This window comes from Sciurus vulgaris, assembly GCF_902686455.1.
Source record: "Sciurus vulgaris genome assembly, chromosome: 2".
NCBI classification, from domain to species: domain Eukaryota; kingdom Metazoa; phylum Chordata; class Mammalia; order Rodentia; family Sciuridae; genus Sciurus; species Sciurus vulgaris.
The window spans coordinates 39,639,293-39,653,892 of NC_136462.1; the positions used below are offsets into that span (position 1 = coordinate 39,639,293).

Consider the following 14,600-nt stretch of genomic DNA (forward strand, 5'->3'; position numbering starts at 1 on the left):
CTGGCTTGACATTATTTTAAAATATTTCTTTCGTATCAAAGCGGATGATTACTTTGTTCTGCCATGGCTCACCCCTTTCATTACTGTGGGTGATTTCTAGGTCTTCTCTGTAGGCCAAGGATACTGACATCTCACAGAATGTGTCTTAGTATGGGTTCTCTTTGTTTGGTCAAGCAGTGGAGACTTCAATCTTGTTTTCAGACACATTCTTATGTTATTTCTCTGACAAACTATTATTCTCTGTTTTATCTTTTCTATTTCAGACCTCATACTAATTAATCTTCTGAACAGATTCTCTCTTTAAGAATTTTTCCTTCTTTTTTCTTTCTATTCTGCTTTCCATGAGGTTTTTTTTCCATTTCCATGAACTTTGTTAATTTATATATACATACTAAAATACATAATATACAATGCATGCCAAGTTCTTTGTTAGCCGAGATGTACATTACAATTACATGTATCAATTAATAAGAAAGCTTAGATATTTATTCCATATATATTACAAAATATACATTTACATATACCTGTTACTGTTTTGAGGATGCAAATTATAAGTACAATTATTTTAAAGCTTTCCCTCAGTTGACCCTATTCTTCAGTTCTTTTTCTATATTTATTTGTTTAATGAAGACTATGTCACAAGTTTTTCTCAAATGTCTACAATTTTTTTTTTTTTTTTTTTTTTTTTTTGAGTGAGGAACTATGAAATGGGAGGTGGGGAACTGGTATTCCAATCACTTTGAGCACAGACTTTTGGTCCTGTGTCTAATGTTCTCTTGCAGACTTGATGCCGAGCCTCTGAAGCCTTCTTCGGGGCTAATTAGCTTGCTTTTCATTAACATTTTTAATTTTTGTTCTTTAAATTGTGACTTCCTCAACCCTGTTATATCAATTACCACACTTCCCTCCAATTTGCATCTTCTATAAATCCATTAAAATCTTTTTATTGCTGGGTGCAATGTTACAAGCCTGTAATTCAGGAGTGGCAGACGGCTGAGCCAAGAGGACTGCAAGTTTGAAGGCAGTCTCAGCAATTTAGTGAGACCCTGTCCCACAATCAAAAAGTAAAAAGGGGGGCTAGGGTTGGGGCTCAGTGGTAGAGCACTGCCTAGCACATGTGAGGCACGGGGTTCGATCATTGTCCATCTACAACCAAAAAAAAAAGTAAAAAGTGCTGAGGAGGTACTCAGTGGTAAAGTGTCCATGGGTTTACTCTCCAGCACCAAAGCCAACAAACAAAAAGCCTTTTTCTTCTTTCTTGTTTGCTTTGTCCTTAAGGATTAACTTTTAAAAATTCTTTTATGGTCATTTTAGAAAATGGGAGGGAAAAGAAGCTTTTGGGTGACTCCACAGTTTTAAACCAAAAGTCCACTGAAGTTTTACTTAAGTAGGAGAGTCAGGCATTTGCTGCACATTTTTATTTTTAAAGAGAGACAAAACAACTGCATGTGGTGGCATACGTCTGAAATCCCAGCGACTTGCGAGGCTCAGGCAGGAGGATCACAAGTTCCTGGCTAGCCTCAGCAACTTAGTGAGGCCCTAAGTAATTTAGTTAGATCCTGTCTCAAAATAAAAATAAATAATAAAAAATAAAAGGGACTGGGATGTAACTTAGTGGTAAAGTGCCCCTGAGTTCAATGCCCAATACAAAAAAAAAAAAAAGAATACACACACACACACACACACACACATATAATACACACATGCACATACACTTTTATTTACTTTGCTGAATCAAAGGGTCACACAAATTATTTCTAAGGTTGATATCAAGCAAACAGAAAGGTGCTTTAGAAACCCAGTTGCCTTGGAGTTTATTTAAACTAAGAGGAAAAGGTCATGTTTTTCTGCAACACATATTTGGTTCTTTAAATAACAATTGTGACAAAAAGCAGAAAGAAGGAAAGCTGAACTTGTGATCCATACAAAACACCAACATTTTGGGTTGAACATAATTAAATATATCACTTTTTGAAATACTGTGATAGCAAATACTTAGAGGAATGTCTTAGGTGGGTATAGGGATGCAGGTTAAAAATAAATTTTAAAAAATCACATCAGAACTATTCAATTTCTTTAAAATCGCTGAGCAACAAAAGCAGCACTGACCTTCCTTACTGATGTTACACAACTTCTATACGGTACCTTGACTTAAATCCAAGAGCAAAAGTTAAGACTCTCCTCTATTTGCAGTAAACAACAGCAAGGTAAATTTAGATGACTTCGCCCCTGGGTTTTACCTGGGAGGGGCCTTTTTAATATTTTGTTTAAAAGAGGGCAGATTTGGCACTTTAATACTAATGTCGCCAAAGTTAATATTTCTCAGATTTCTCCGATTTTGTGCATTAATGTGTATAATGACCTCATTCATGTTGGTCTCCAATACCATTCCCTCACCATTTCTACAAGAATATTGTGAACCTTATCTACATGGAAAATTAAATCCAGTTCACAGACATTTTCAAAAGATTTGTCTAATGTTTCCAACAATACTTGAATTGGACCTAAAATGCCAAGATGGGGGCTGGGGTTGTAGCTTAGTGGTAGAGTGCTTGCCTTGCATGTGTGAGGCACTAGGTTCCATCCTCAGCACCACATAAAGATATTGTGTACATCTACAACTAAAAAATATTTTTTAAAAAATGCCAAGATCACTCTCTGAAGAATCCACACAGAAGACAAAATATGGCATTGCATAATGTCTACAAATCAGTGTGCCGTCAGATCCTCCAGTTAATTATATTTAAGTTAATAGGTACAATATTCTTACAATTTAAGACTGATTATGAATTGGGCATGGAGGTGCACACCTGTAATCACAGCCGTTTGGGAGGCGCAGGCAGGAGAATCCAAGTTCAAAGCCAGCCTCAGCAACTTAGCAAGGGTGTAAGCAACTTAGTGAGACCCTGTCTCTAAATAAAATATTAAAAAGGGCTGGGGATGTGGCTCAGTGGTTGAGCACCTCTGGGTTCAATCCCCAGTACAAAAAAAAAAAAAAAAAAGACTGATTACAAAAATCCTCCTTCTGGAAAATTACATTATCAACATCTTCATCTCCTTCAGATACCCAACAGAAAGTCTTCCTCTTCCTGATGACTTGCTGTTGCAGATCTTCACTACAAGCTGGTAGAACTTGGAGAAGACAGGATCACTAGATGGGTGGGTTCTGGGGGCCAGGGCTGGGTGGGCACTTGTACCTGGTGTTCAGGATCATCCCCTTCCAGCTCTGCACTGGGCAAGTGCTGTACCAGGAGCTACATGCCCAGACCCTTGTTTTCCCTTTTTAAAAGATAAAACATCGGTGACTATAGAGAAAAGATTGGAGGAAGAGCAAGATGCAGGCAGACAAAGGTGGCCTAAAGCTCTAGCAAAGTCCAAGCAGAGCATGACAAGGGGCTGACTTGGTGCAAGAGTACAGGAAAATGCTTTTTCTTCCCTAGGCACCATCAACCAGTGACTGAACGCAGAGGATTAAGTCGAGGGTTAAAAATGATGTCAAGGCTTTCAGTGTAGTTGACTGGGATGGTGAACCACTAAGAGAGGGAACACAGAAGGAGGAAAGGGTTTGTGGAACTCTGGAGACACATTTAGGAGAGACAAAAGCACTTACAAAAGGGCTGGGGGTGTAGCTCAGTTGGTAGAGTGCTTGCCTCACATGCACAAGGCCCTGGGTTCAATCTCCAGCACCACACACACAGAGAATGGGATGTAGCAGAACCAAAGGGGAATAGTCTTTCACAAGATGGCTGGACAGTCATGTCAGATAAAAGTAGAGAAAGTTTTTGTATTTGATCATTAGGAGTTGATTTGTGACCTTCAAGAGAGGTTTTCATAGAAGCCTAGAGACTAACGCTATATTCTAGGAGATCAAAGGGAAATGATGCAGCATAAAAAATTTCATAGAAAATGAAATAATAAATTAAGAGTAGTTAAGAATCACTGGAATTTTTTTTTTTTTTTTTTTTTTTTTTTTTTTTTTGGTACTGGGGATTGAACCCAGGGGTGCTTAACTACTGAACTACATCCCCAGCCCCTTTTATTTTTTATTTTGAGACAGGGTCTAACTAAGTTACTTAGGGCATCGCTAAATTGCTGAAGCTGGCTTTGAATTTGCAATCCTCCTGCCTCAGTGTCCTGAGCCTCTGAGATTGCAGGCATGTGCCACCGCACACAGCAGGAAATTTTTTTTTTGGAACGGAAGAGACTTGCAGATTTGCAGGAAGAAGACAAATCTAGTCCTAAAAAATAGGCTAAAAATAAAATGAGGATATGATTGTTAGTTCAAGGCCTCAAAAGACATGTGATCAAGGTCATGGAATGAGATCAACTTTAGAAAGAAGTGCGCTTGTGAGGTTCCTAGGATCTCCCATCTAGTAACCTCTGCTCTCCTTAAAACTCACCCACCCACAAGGTTTGGGTCTTGTACCATTTTAATCTGTAGGAAACAATAACTCATTGTAATACATATCCTAAAGTATAAATTCAGTACAGAGCAACATTAAGGGGGCATCATCAGAAGAATCTAAGGTTAACTTTGGGTTTTTTTTGTTTTTCATTTTTATTGGTGCATTATAATTATACACAATTGTGGGATTCATTGTCATATATTTGTACATGCACACAATATAAGAATATGATTGGGTCAGTTCTAAGGTTAACTTTGGCACTCCCAGTTCTAGTCACCATCGAGGTCTCTTCATCATTGTGGGGTAAACAGATGTTTCTCATACTTTCCAGTCATCCAACAGATAACTGTTGTATGTCACATGCACAAGCTCCCAAGTCCACTGTACTTCTCAGAAAGTACCGAGTTACTCCATCACTTTCCATCCTCTTCGTTTGCTTCATTTTTCTTCATAACACCAGGGTTAATCTTCAGCTAATACACTTTAGCATGATTATATCAGTTGCTGTATTATTGGAATATTTTACTACCAAGCTGGTAAGAAATAGTCTTGGATCCTGAGTGCATCCACCCCTTTTCCTACTCCAGCATCTCCTAGATCTTCCTGTCATCCAACAACTAAAGACATAATGCCCAGTCACAAGGAGGCTAAGACTAGCCCATGCTCTGACCAGGGGCAAGGTGGGAGTAAGAAGGGAAGTGTGTGGGAACATAGTCACAGCTCAAATATATACAATAGTTCCCTGTTATTGGCAGGGGATATGTTCCAAGACCCCCAATGGATGCCTGAAATTTTGGACAGCAGTATATTTTTCTATACTTGCATACTGGTGATAAAGTTTAACTTATAAATTAGACACCATAAGAGATTAATAATAACTAATAATGAAATAGAACTATAATGTTATGCTGTAAAAAGGCTGCATCACTACTTTCGTGCTTTAGGGCCATTATCAAGTAAAATAAGGATTATTTGAACATAAGCATTGTGATACTATGATAGTCAATCTGATAATCAAGAGGGTTACTAAGTGACTGATAGGTGGATAGCCTATACAGCATGAATACTCTGGACAAGGGATGATTCTTGTCCCAAGCTGGATGAAGTAGGACAGTGTAAGATTTCGCTGAGCTATTCAGAATGTCACACAATTTAAAACTTACATTTATTTCTGAAATTTTCCATTTAATATTTTTGGACCATGGTTGACTATGGGTAACTGAAAGGGCAGAAAGTGAAAGTAGGAATAAGGGGGGACTATTGTATGGTAACAATTTATTGGGAAGTTCAATGTCAAGGAAGTTGGTGTGAGACGAAAAAGGAACTGAATCAGAGAAGGGAGAGAGCAAATATAAGGGAGCACAGAGGATGTGATACTAAGCTGGCCATACCTATGTTAAATAATTTGATTTTCAATCCCCACATCATAGTTACCATAGCCAAAATTACATTATGTAGTTTTAAATATAAATTATCAACATTGTTTTTCTGCCTACTAGAACACAAGCTGTGTGAGGGCAGGTGTCAGTTCCTCATTTTTTACCCTCCAGTCTTCTACTTATGCCCAAAGTTGTACTTGTATATAGGAATGAGGATCAGGGATGAAGCTGTATCTTAGTAGTAGAATGTGTGTCTTGCATGCCCCAGACCCTGGGTTCCATTCCAAGCACCCCGCACCTTCCCAAATAAGGACCATACTCATGACCATTTCCTATCATAGTCACTACACCTAGGGTGAGTACCGTCACCTATTCCAAGATCCAGCAAACCTTTGAATTCTTGCTTTTCCTTACCTTAGCTGACCAAATAGGTTATCAAGGCATCTATAAAGGGAAAGAGGAAGAACTGCCTACCTTCTATCCAGAGCATTCGAGAGTTTGGGAGCAAACAGTATAATTTATCCCACTTGGTATATATTTATGAATTTATTTTTATTTTTATTTTGTTCTTTTCTGTTTGGTGCTGGAATTGAATACGGGACCTCACATATGCTAAGCAAGCACTCTGGCATAGAACTACACCCCAGCCCTTGATTTTGCTTTTTGAAAGAAGTGCTTTCCTTTTTGTTCTTTTTTTTTTTCATTGCTCATTTTGTTCTAAGTGGTAGTCAAATAAGTTTTTGCAATGTATTTTTTTTTTAATGTGGAAGATTTCTGGAAGAAGTTATTACATGCTACAAGTTTAGGTAAGAAATGCTTATCAAAAGTAATAAATATTGTAGCACAAACCAACAATTATCATGCATCAATTTTTAATATTTAAACCTAAGGGTGGGAAATGTTAATTAATTAAATGAATATATTCATGTTGAGACTGTAATCTACTTACTGTTCCTTTTATCTTCTACCAAACCCAGGAATAAGTTTCACTTCATGAGCCTGACAGCAATCATCTATAATCATTTGTAATCATCTGATTACAAATTTATTCAAGCTGCTGGCTCTCATGGTGACTGTTTTATCTCCTTCATCAAAACTTTTTTTTTTTTTTTTTTTTAGTACTGGGGAATTGAACCCTGGGGTGCTTTACCACTGAGCAATTTCCCTAGTCCTTTTTATTTTAAAAAAATTTTTAAAATTTTTTAACATTTCTTACCCGAAAGTGGACATAATACCATCATTTATTTATTTTTATGTGGTGCTGAGGATCGAACCCACAGCCTCACACATGCTAGGCAAGTGTTCTACCACTGAGCCACAACCACAGCCCTTATTTTTTTATCTTGAGACAGGGTCTCCATAAATTGCTTAGGGCCTCGATAAGTCACTGAGGCTGCCCTTGAATTACAACCACTTAGTTGTTAGAATTAAAGGCATGTGCCAAAACACATTTTTTAAGCTTTTTTTTTTTTTCTTTTTTTTCTTTTCAGTACTGGGGATTGAACCCAGAAGATCTAGGCATGCTAGGCAAGCTCTCTTCCACTGAGATACATCTCCAGCCTTTTAATTCTATTTTAAGATAGAGTCTTCCTGAGTTTATCAGGCTGGCCTTGATTATTATTTTTTTAAGTACTGAGGATTGAATCCAGGAGTACTTTACCACTGAGCTACTTCTCCAGCCCTTTTTATTTTTTATTTTGAGACAGGGTCTCACTAGATTGCTGAGGTTGACCTCAATTTGCAATCCTCCTGCTTCAGCTTCCATGGCTGAAATTACAGGCATGTGCCACTGCACCCAGCAGGCTGGCCTTGACTTTGGGTCCTCCTGCTTTTGCCTCCCAAGGCACCTGGGATTATAGGTTTGCACCACCATGCTCACCTTAAATGTATTTTTAAAAATGAAAGAAATCATGTCATTATTTTGATATGATACTACTGTTATTGCTCATATTATTAAGATCCCTGCAATCAAGCCTGGGTGCAGTGGTCCAGGACTATAATTCCAGCTACTGAGGAGGTCTAGGCAGAAGGATCACAAATTCAAGGCCATCCTTGGCAATTTACTGAGACCCTGTTTCAAAAAGAAAGAAATAAAAAGGGTTGAGGATGTAGCTTAGTGGTAGAGCATCCCCAGCTTCAATTCCATCAAAACACACACATACACACACACACAATCCTGGCTAACATGAGTAGATCTATCTTTAAAATGCTGGGTATGTTTTAGAATATTGTATTAATCTGGCATGGAATTTCATTTAATATAATGCTTAGAAAATTAAATCCAACCTCCTAATAAAATTCTTTTCCAGGATAAGAAATTAGAGACACGTAAGATATAAATCCAAAGAGAGATAGACAATGAGTAGAGATACCATTGGTATTTGAGTCTGTGGTCCAATGGTTCCAGAAATCCTACAAAAGAAAATGGAAGGCTTTCATATTTCTTTTATAGCTCAGATAAATAGTTTTGTATTATATGTCATACATCAGTTAGAAATCATGTAAAAAAAAAAGAAGGAAAAATCCTAGGGATATTAGATTAGTATAGTAGTCTTATTTCACATAAATGTAACTCAATTTCACCTCAATTCTTTTTTTTTAACTGAAACTATCAAATTTTATTTAGCATGCCAATAAAAAATGTGGAATGCTTCATGAATTTGCATGTCATCCTTGTGTAGGGACCATGCTAATCTCTGTGCCATTCTAATTTTAGTATATGTGCTGCCAAAGCAAGCATCAATTCTCCTTTAAATATTGTGTACTACTCAACTTTTCTCTGCCTATAACTGATCTTTTTCACTTATTCTTCCTTAATTCTATTTCCCGGTTGTTGTACATTCCTAGTGCTATCATTTAACCTGTTTTTCTTTTTATCCCCAAGGATCACTTTCAACAATTAAAAAGCCCAGAAATATATCCTTGTTTTTGTCATCCTTCCTACAATCTCATAGAGCAGTGTAGGTGGAGCAAAGTTTGGAAATTGAATTCACAGTTCCTGAATGCTACAGGATAAGTATATTATTTACATTGTTATTTAATCTTATAAAATTCCTGAATGGGAGATACTGTCACCTGACCAGTAATTTGAGGTTTGGGGAGAGATAAGATAATTTTACTCAGCACACCCAGCTTTGAGTAAGAGTCCTTATTAAAAAAATCTGCCTACTGTGAAGTTTGTTTTTGTTTGTTTGTTTGTTTGTTTTTTGTTTTTTGCCTGTGCTGGGGATTGAACCCAGGGCCTCATGCATTCTACCACCCGAACAGTAATATTTACAAATGAAATAATATTTGGGATTTGTTTATAAATAATCTGACAGGAAATGTGGGAATGGGGGTGAAGGTATAGATAAAGTTGGTTCTAAGTTAAAGTTGGGTGATAGGGTCTATAATCAAGGTTCAAAGGCGATGGGTGTAGCTCAGAGCATGCAGGAGGCCTAGCAAGCACGAGGCCCTGGGTTATATCCACAGCGCCAAAAAAAAAAAAAAAAAAAAAAAAAGTATAACAAAGGTTCACAACACTATTTTTTTCTACTTTTGGGGAAACTTTCCATACTAAAAAATTTGTAAAAATAAATAATCTGAAAAATAGAATTAGAGTTGGGGGTGGTGGGACACGTTTGTAATCCCAGCAACTCAGGAGGCTGAGCTAGTTGGATCGCAAGGTCAAAGCCAGCCTCAGCAACTTAGCAAGCCCCTGTCTCAGGAGGCTGGGGATGTGGCTCAGTGGTTAAGTGCCTCTGGGTTAAATTCCCAGTATTAAAAAAAAAGGGAAGTGTAAATGTGTAGTTATATTCCTCTAGCAATTGAATAACTTTGGTTTTGTGTTTTGGTACTGGGGATTGAAGCTGGGGTGGAGACGGGGTGGTTCTATCACTGAGGTACATCACCAGGCCTTTGGTTTTTAAATTTAGAGACAGTCTTGCTAAATAGCTGAGGCTGACCTTGAACTTGCAGTCCTCCTGTCTCAGCCTCCTGAGTTGCTGCAATTGTAGGTGTGTACTTCTGTGCCAGGCAGTACCCCAATAACTCTTTCAGCTTTCATTTATATATGTTTAGAGTCAATCTGGCATAATCTTTTGATCAACTTCACACAAAAGAGTAAATATGCATTTTCACATCTTATGTAATGAAGAAATGAAAAAATTTTTTCATATAATTATTAAGATCCCAAGTCATTCCTTTTGGTCCTACCATATTTCTCTGTTTAAAATAAAGAAAGTCTGGTCCTAATCCTTAATTAAACAAAAGACCCAGACTCTGGGTTTTTTCTTTTTTTTCCTCCTGACTCCATACATTTGTAGCTATTTTGATCTTTGTTCATTCTTTTAATCTCAAAGTGGCAAGAAAAGAATAATGAAACTTAAACTAGTCAACTCACCCACTTTTCAGTAGCTTCGTGAAAGTTTTCTGGAGGTAGGTGGTGTTTTTGATTAGCATAATTATCAGTTTCATTACCAGCCCTACCTCCTCCTCAACTTTCATCTGTACAAACTGAAAGAGTTTAATAAAGTCCTTCTTTAAACTGAAGGAGTTTTAACACCACCACCTCTTATCTCGAAAAGAGCAGTCTGTCATAGTGACTGGTATAAAACCAGCCAGTACCTGTCACAAGATGATTTCACCACCCCCAACAAGGACAGCCTTGTTGACATTTCTGAAAGCTCCAGAGTTGATGACTTGCCAGCAAGTACTCCTTCTGTAGCAGAGGCAGTAGTAGAGGCATGCCTAAATGTAGGCCTCTATGTATTGGGCAACCTTCAGAGAGCTCTGGGATTCAAGATTTGGACAAAGGAACATGGTGTTCAGGACTAGCCCTTCAAAAGCCAGAGTTTCAAGGTTAGTCAGTGGAATAAGGCATGGAGGTAGAGAGCCAAGGCTAGAGCTGTTCCTTTCAGAGGTATTTTACCAGAAAGGGGAAAGTGAGATGGTTTATATATATTATATGCTTATATTAACCTGCTCCCACAAATGTAACGCAAAATATCATTGTTCTCTGAAATGAATTCCAAGTCTCAAGCCCTACTCTTCAATGATCTGAAGTTCTTCTATATATAGGACTGTAATAATCAGTTTTAAACCTGATAATCAGTTTCAATGTACCTAGCCTACAGTGCTCAGTTATTTAAACACTAATCTGTGTGTTGCTGGGAAGGTATTTTGTAGATGAGATCAATATTTCATAATCAGTGAATTTTAAGATTATCCTTGATAATCTGAGTGAGTTTGAATCAATCAGCTGAAAGGCCTTCAGAGCAAAACAGCAGAACAGGTATGCCCAAAGAAATTCTTCTTGGACTGTAGTGTCATGCCTGAGAATTCCAGCCTGCCTTTCCTGATGGGCTGCTCTTCTTTTCAGATTTGCCTAGCCAGTCCCTAAAATTGTATAAGTCAATTCCTTGGGGAGAAAAATTCCTTACAGTATCTCTCCTATGGATTCCATTTCTCTGCTTGAGCTGGTATAGTGATTAAGGGTAAGAACTTGAAAGTAGTATTAAGTACAATTTGGGCTTCACAGCACATTTTCTTTTTTATATAGTATATTTTAATAGTAGCAAATACAAATATTTTATGTACATGTGTGTATATGGGACTATATAATTATTTACCATTTTAATGGTAGTTTCTTAAATTATAACTTACCCCTTCATAATGTAATTTAAAACTATTTTTAAAAACTTTTAGTTAGCTCTTCAGTGATAAAGTTAAATTTATGAATAGCCTCTTTCCTTCTTTTTTGGGGGGTAGGTGGGAGATTTACTGGGGATTAAACCCAGGGGCTTTACCACTGAGCTACATCCCCATCCCTTTTTATTTGAGACAAGGTCCCACTATATGCTGAGGCTGTCCTCCAATTTATGATCCTCCTGCCTGACCCTCCTAAATTACTGGGATTAGAAGTGTGAGCCACTGGTCTCCCTTTATTTATTTATTATTAATTTTTTTAGTTTTTCAGTGTGTTTTAATTAGTTACACATGACAGTAGAATGCATTTAGACATACTGTACACAAATGGAGTATAACTTCTTCCTCTGAACATGGTCACACTAGTAGTGTAATCATACATGTACTGATTTGATTTATTTTTTGATTACATTACTTCTCAATAAAAAAATTACCACTTACTCCAATACAATATATTTTTATATATACATCAAAAAGTTTACACTGTTATATCATGTACAAGATTTTTAAAACACAGGAATGAAAAGAAAAATAAGGTTAAAATACAAATAGGTGTGCTAATTTCTCCCGTTGCATGTCAAGAGTCACCTCGTATTTACTTTGATGCACTCCTTAAACTATAGTTCAACAGATGGTGTACAAAGATGATTAAGAAGTTCATTGCTTTAAAAGCAGTAATGGTATCTGGGCATGGTGGTGCACACCTGTAATCCCAGTGTCTCCAGAGGCCAAGGCAGGAGAATCAAGAGTTCAAGACTAGCCTCAGCATGTAGCAAAGCGCTAGGCAATTTAGCAAGATCCTGTCTCAAAATAAATAAAAAGGGCTGGGGATGTGACTAGAGGGAAAGTGCCCCTATGTTCAATCTCCAGTACCAATGAATGAATGAATAAATAAAACGAATACTTAGGGCCTGGGGGTGTAATTCAGTGTCAGAGTGTGTGCTTAGCATGTAGTAGGCCTCTGTTCAATCCCTAGCACCAAAAAAAAAAAAAAAAAAAAATTGAACAGTTATCAAACAAACCAGCAATTTTACCTTTAGTTATGCACCCGAGAAACAGAAACACACACCAAACACGTATTAAATTTTAAAAATGAAATGAAATGGAACACTCTGGGATCCTCCAAAAGCCCTGCTCAGTGAGAACTTAGAAAAGTTTATACACAACAGCCAAAAATGCACACAGTTTATGCAGTTAGTTGATTTATCACTCAGCGAATCACTGCTAACCACAATAACAGCCTTGATGCCTTGAACCACAGAAGCCTTGATACAGTTTTTAATGGGTTTTATTCTTAGTCATGGAATATTCAATTTAGATCCCAAATGGATCAATGATTTAAAATAGTATGCAAAAACAAACAAACAAAAGAATATAAAACAAGATGCAAAAAGAAAATATTATTAAAATGCTGGTTAAGGAAAGCATTAAAACAATTTTGCATTTTTGACTTGGGGTATTCTTACTATAATGGCACATTTCACTTAGTACATTGCACAGAATATTAAAGTAGAACTACAGTGGTTTTACACCCAACTTGACTCTTCATTTATTGGTAATAGTTACATCTGTAATGTTTCATTTACAAACAACCTAGAACCTCTAATAATTTTGAAAAAGGGGGGGCAAAGATTTTTTAATAATTTTATTTTTTAAACAAAGATGTAATTCCAACCATCAGGCATAAAAGCAGTTTTTGCTTACCTTAATCCTATAAAGTGTGTCATTTTTAAATCCAGAAAAATGGAATTTTTCTTTTTTTTTTGTGGTACCTGGGATTGAACCCAGGGGCACTTAACCACTGAGCCACATCCCCAACCCTTTTTTATGTTTTCTTAGAGACAAGGCCCTCACTGTTGCTGAGGTTGACTTTGAACTTGCCATCCTCCTGCCTTAGCCTCCCGAGTCCCTGGCAATACAGACATATGGCCACTGCACCCAGCTGAAAAATTGAATTCTTATATATCCCACATCACGGTTTTTTTTTACATAAATGAAACACTTTGTATTACATATGAAAGAGTAAAAAAATATAGTTTGTCAAAAGAAGTCTACTCAAGAAAAGTTTTTCTATTTATAAATTGATTTTAACTTCTGCAAGACACAAAAATGATGAAATTCCTAAATGGGCTGTGGAAGTAAAAAGAGTTCATAATTCAGTAAGGCAGGATAACTCTATCTTAATAAAGGTTGAAAATTAACTTCATAACACAATCTTTAATAACATACACGTGTTCCTCCTGACATCCTTCAAAATTGACATTTTACTTACAGCACTATTTTCCTGTCAGAACAGCAGGCAGTTCCACTTCATGGCCTATCAACACTTGATTTATACGTAAGCAGTTGCTACCTAAGTCATATTATACATAATTACTAAGTTTAGATTTTTGGTTTTGGTTTTGTTTTGGGGGATTACTGGGGACTGAACCCAGGGGCACTTTACCATTGAGCCACTCCCTAGCCCTTTTAAAATATTTTATTTAGACACAGGGCCTCCCTACGTTGCAGATACTGGCTTTGAACTCACGATCCTCCTGCCTCAGCCTCCCCAGCTGCTGGGTTTAAAAGTGTGTACCATCACAGCAGGCTGTTCAAATATTTTCAGATGAACACCAATATGAAAATCAAAGGCCGTTTTGCTGTAATGGCAAAATTTTTATAATTTAATGCACAGTAACCATGAACACCTAACAGAGTGCTACGCACAGCTGTCAGTAAAAAGTCTGTTGAAAACACACTTATCTTTTATGAGCACACATTTTTCCATTTTCTTTGCCTTTGCCTTTATGGTGCTGATAAACCGAAGGATAAAAGCACAACGCATCACGTCAAAACCACAATAAACGTCAGCAGGTATAAGAACAATACGGAAAAACTCAGTTGCAATAACCGCACTAATCCTTTTTTGGACCTTAACATCAGGCACTACAAATCCCAGGGTACCCTGGGACTGAGGCGGAGCTATTTCCAAATTGACAAAGTTTTCGTCCAATGACAACCAGAGAGATCCTAAACCACAGTCGCGCCAGTGAGGACTTGAATGGTTCCTCCGCGTTCAAACACGGAATTACTTAGGCGTTCTGCCCACGTGATTTTTCAGGGCCTGACTCTTCCAAATTATGTCTCA

At 37.2% G+C, this 14,600-nt stretch overlaps 1 protein-coding gene across 1 annotated transcript in view; it reads left to right on the forward strand.

Moving 5' to 3' along the window:
* The window catches only part of LOC306653321 (sphingosine-1-phosphate phosphatase 1), a 116,384-nt gene that overhangs the window by 62,387 nt on the left and 39,397 nt on the right, over positions 1–14,600 (forward strand). The gene's annotated exons all lie outside the window — the stretch shown is intronic.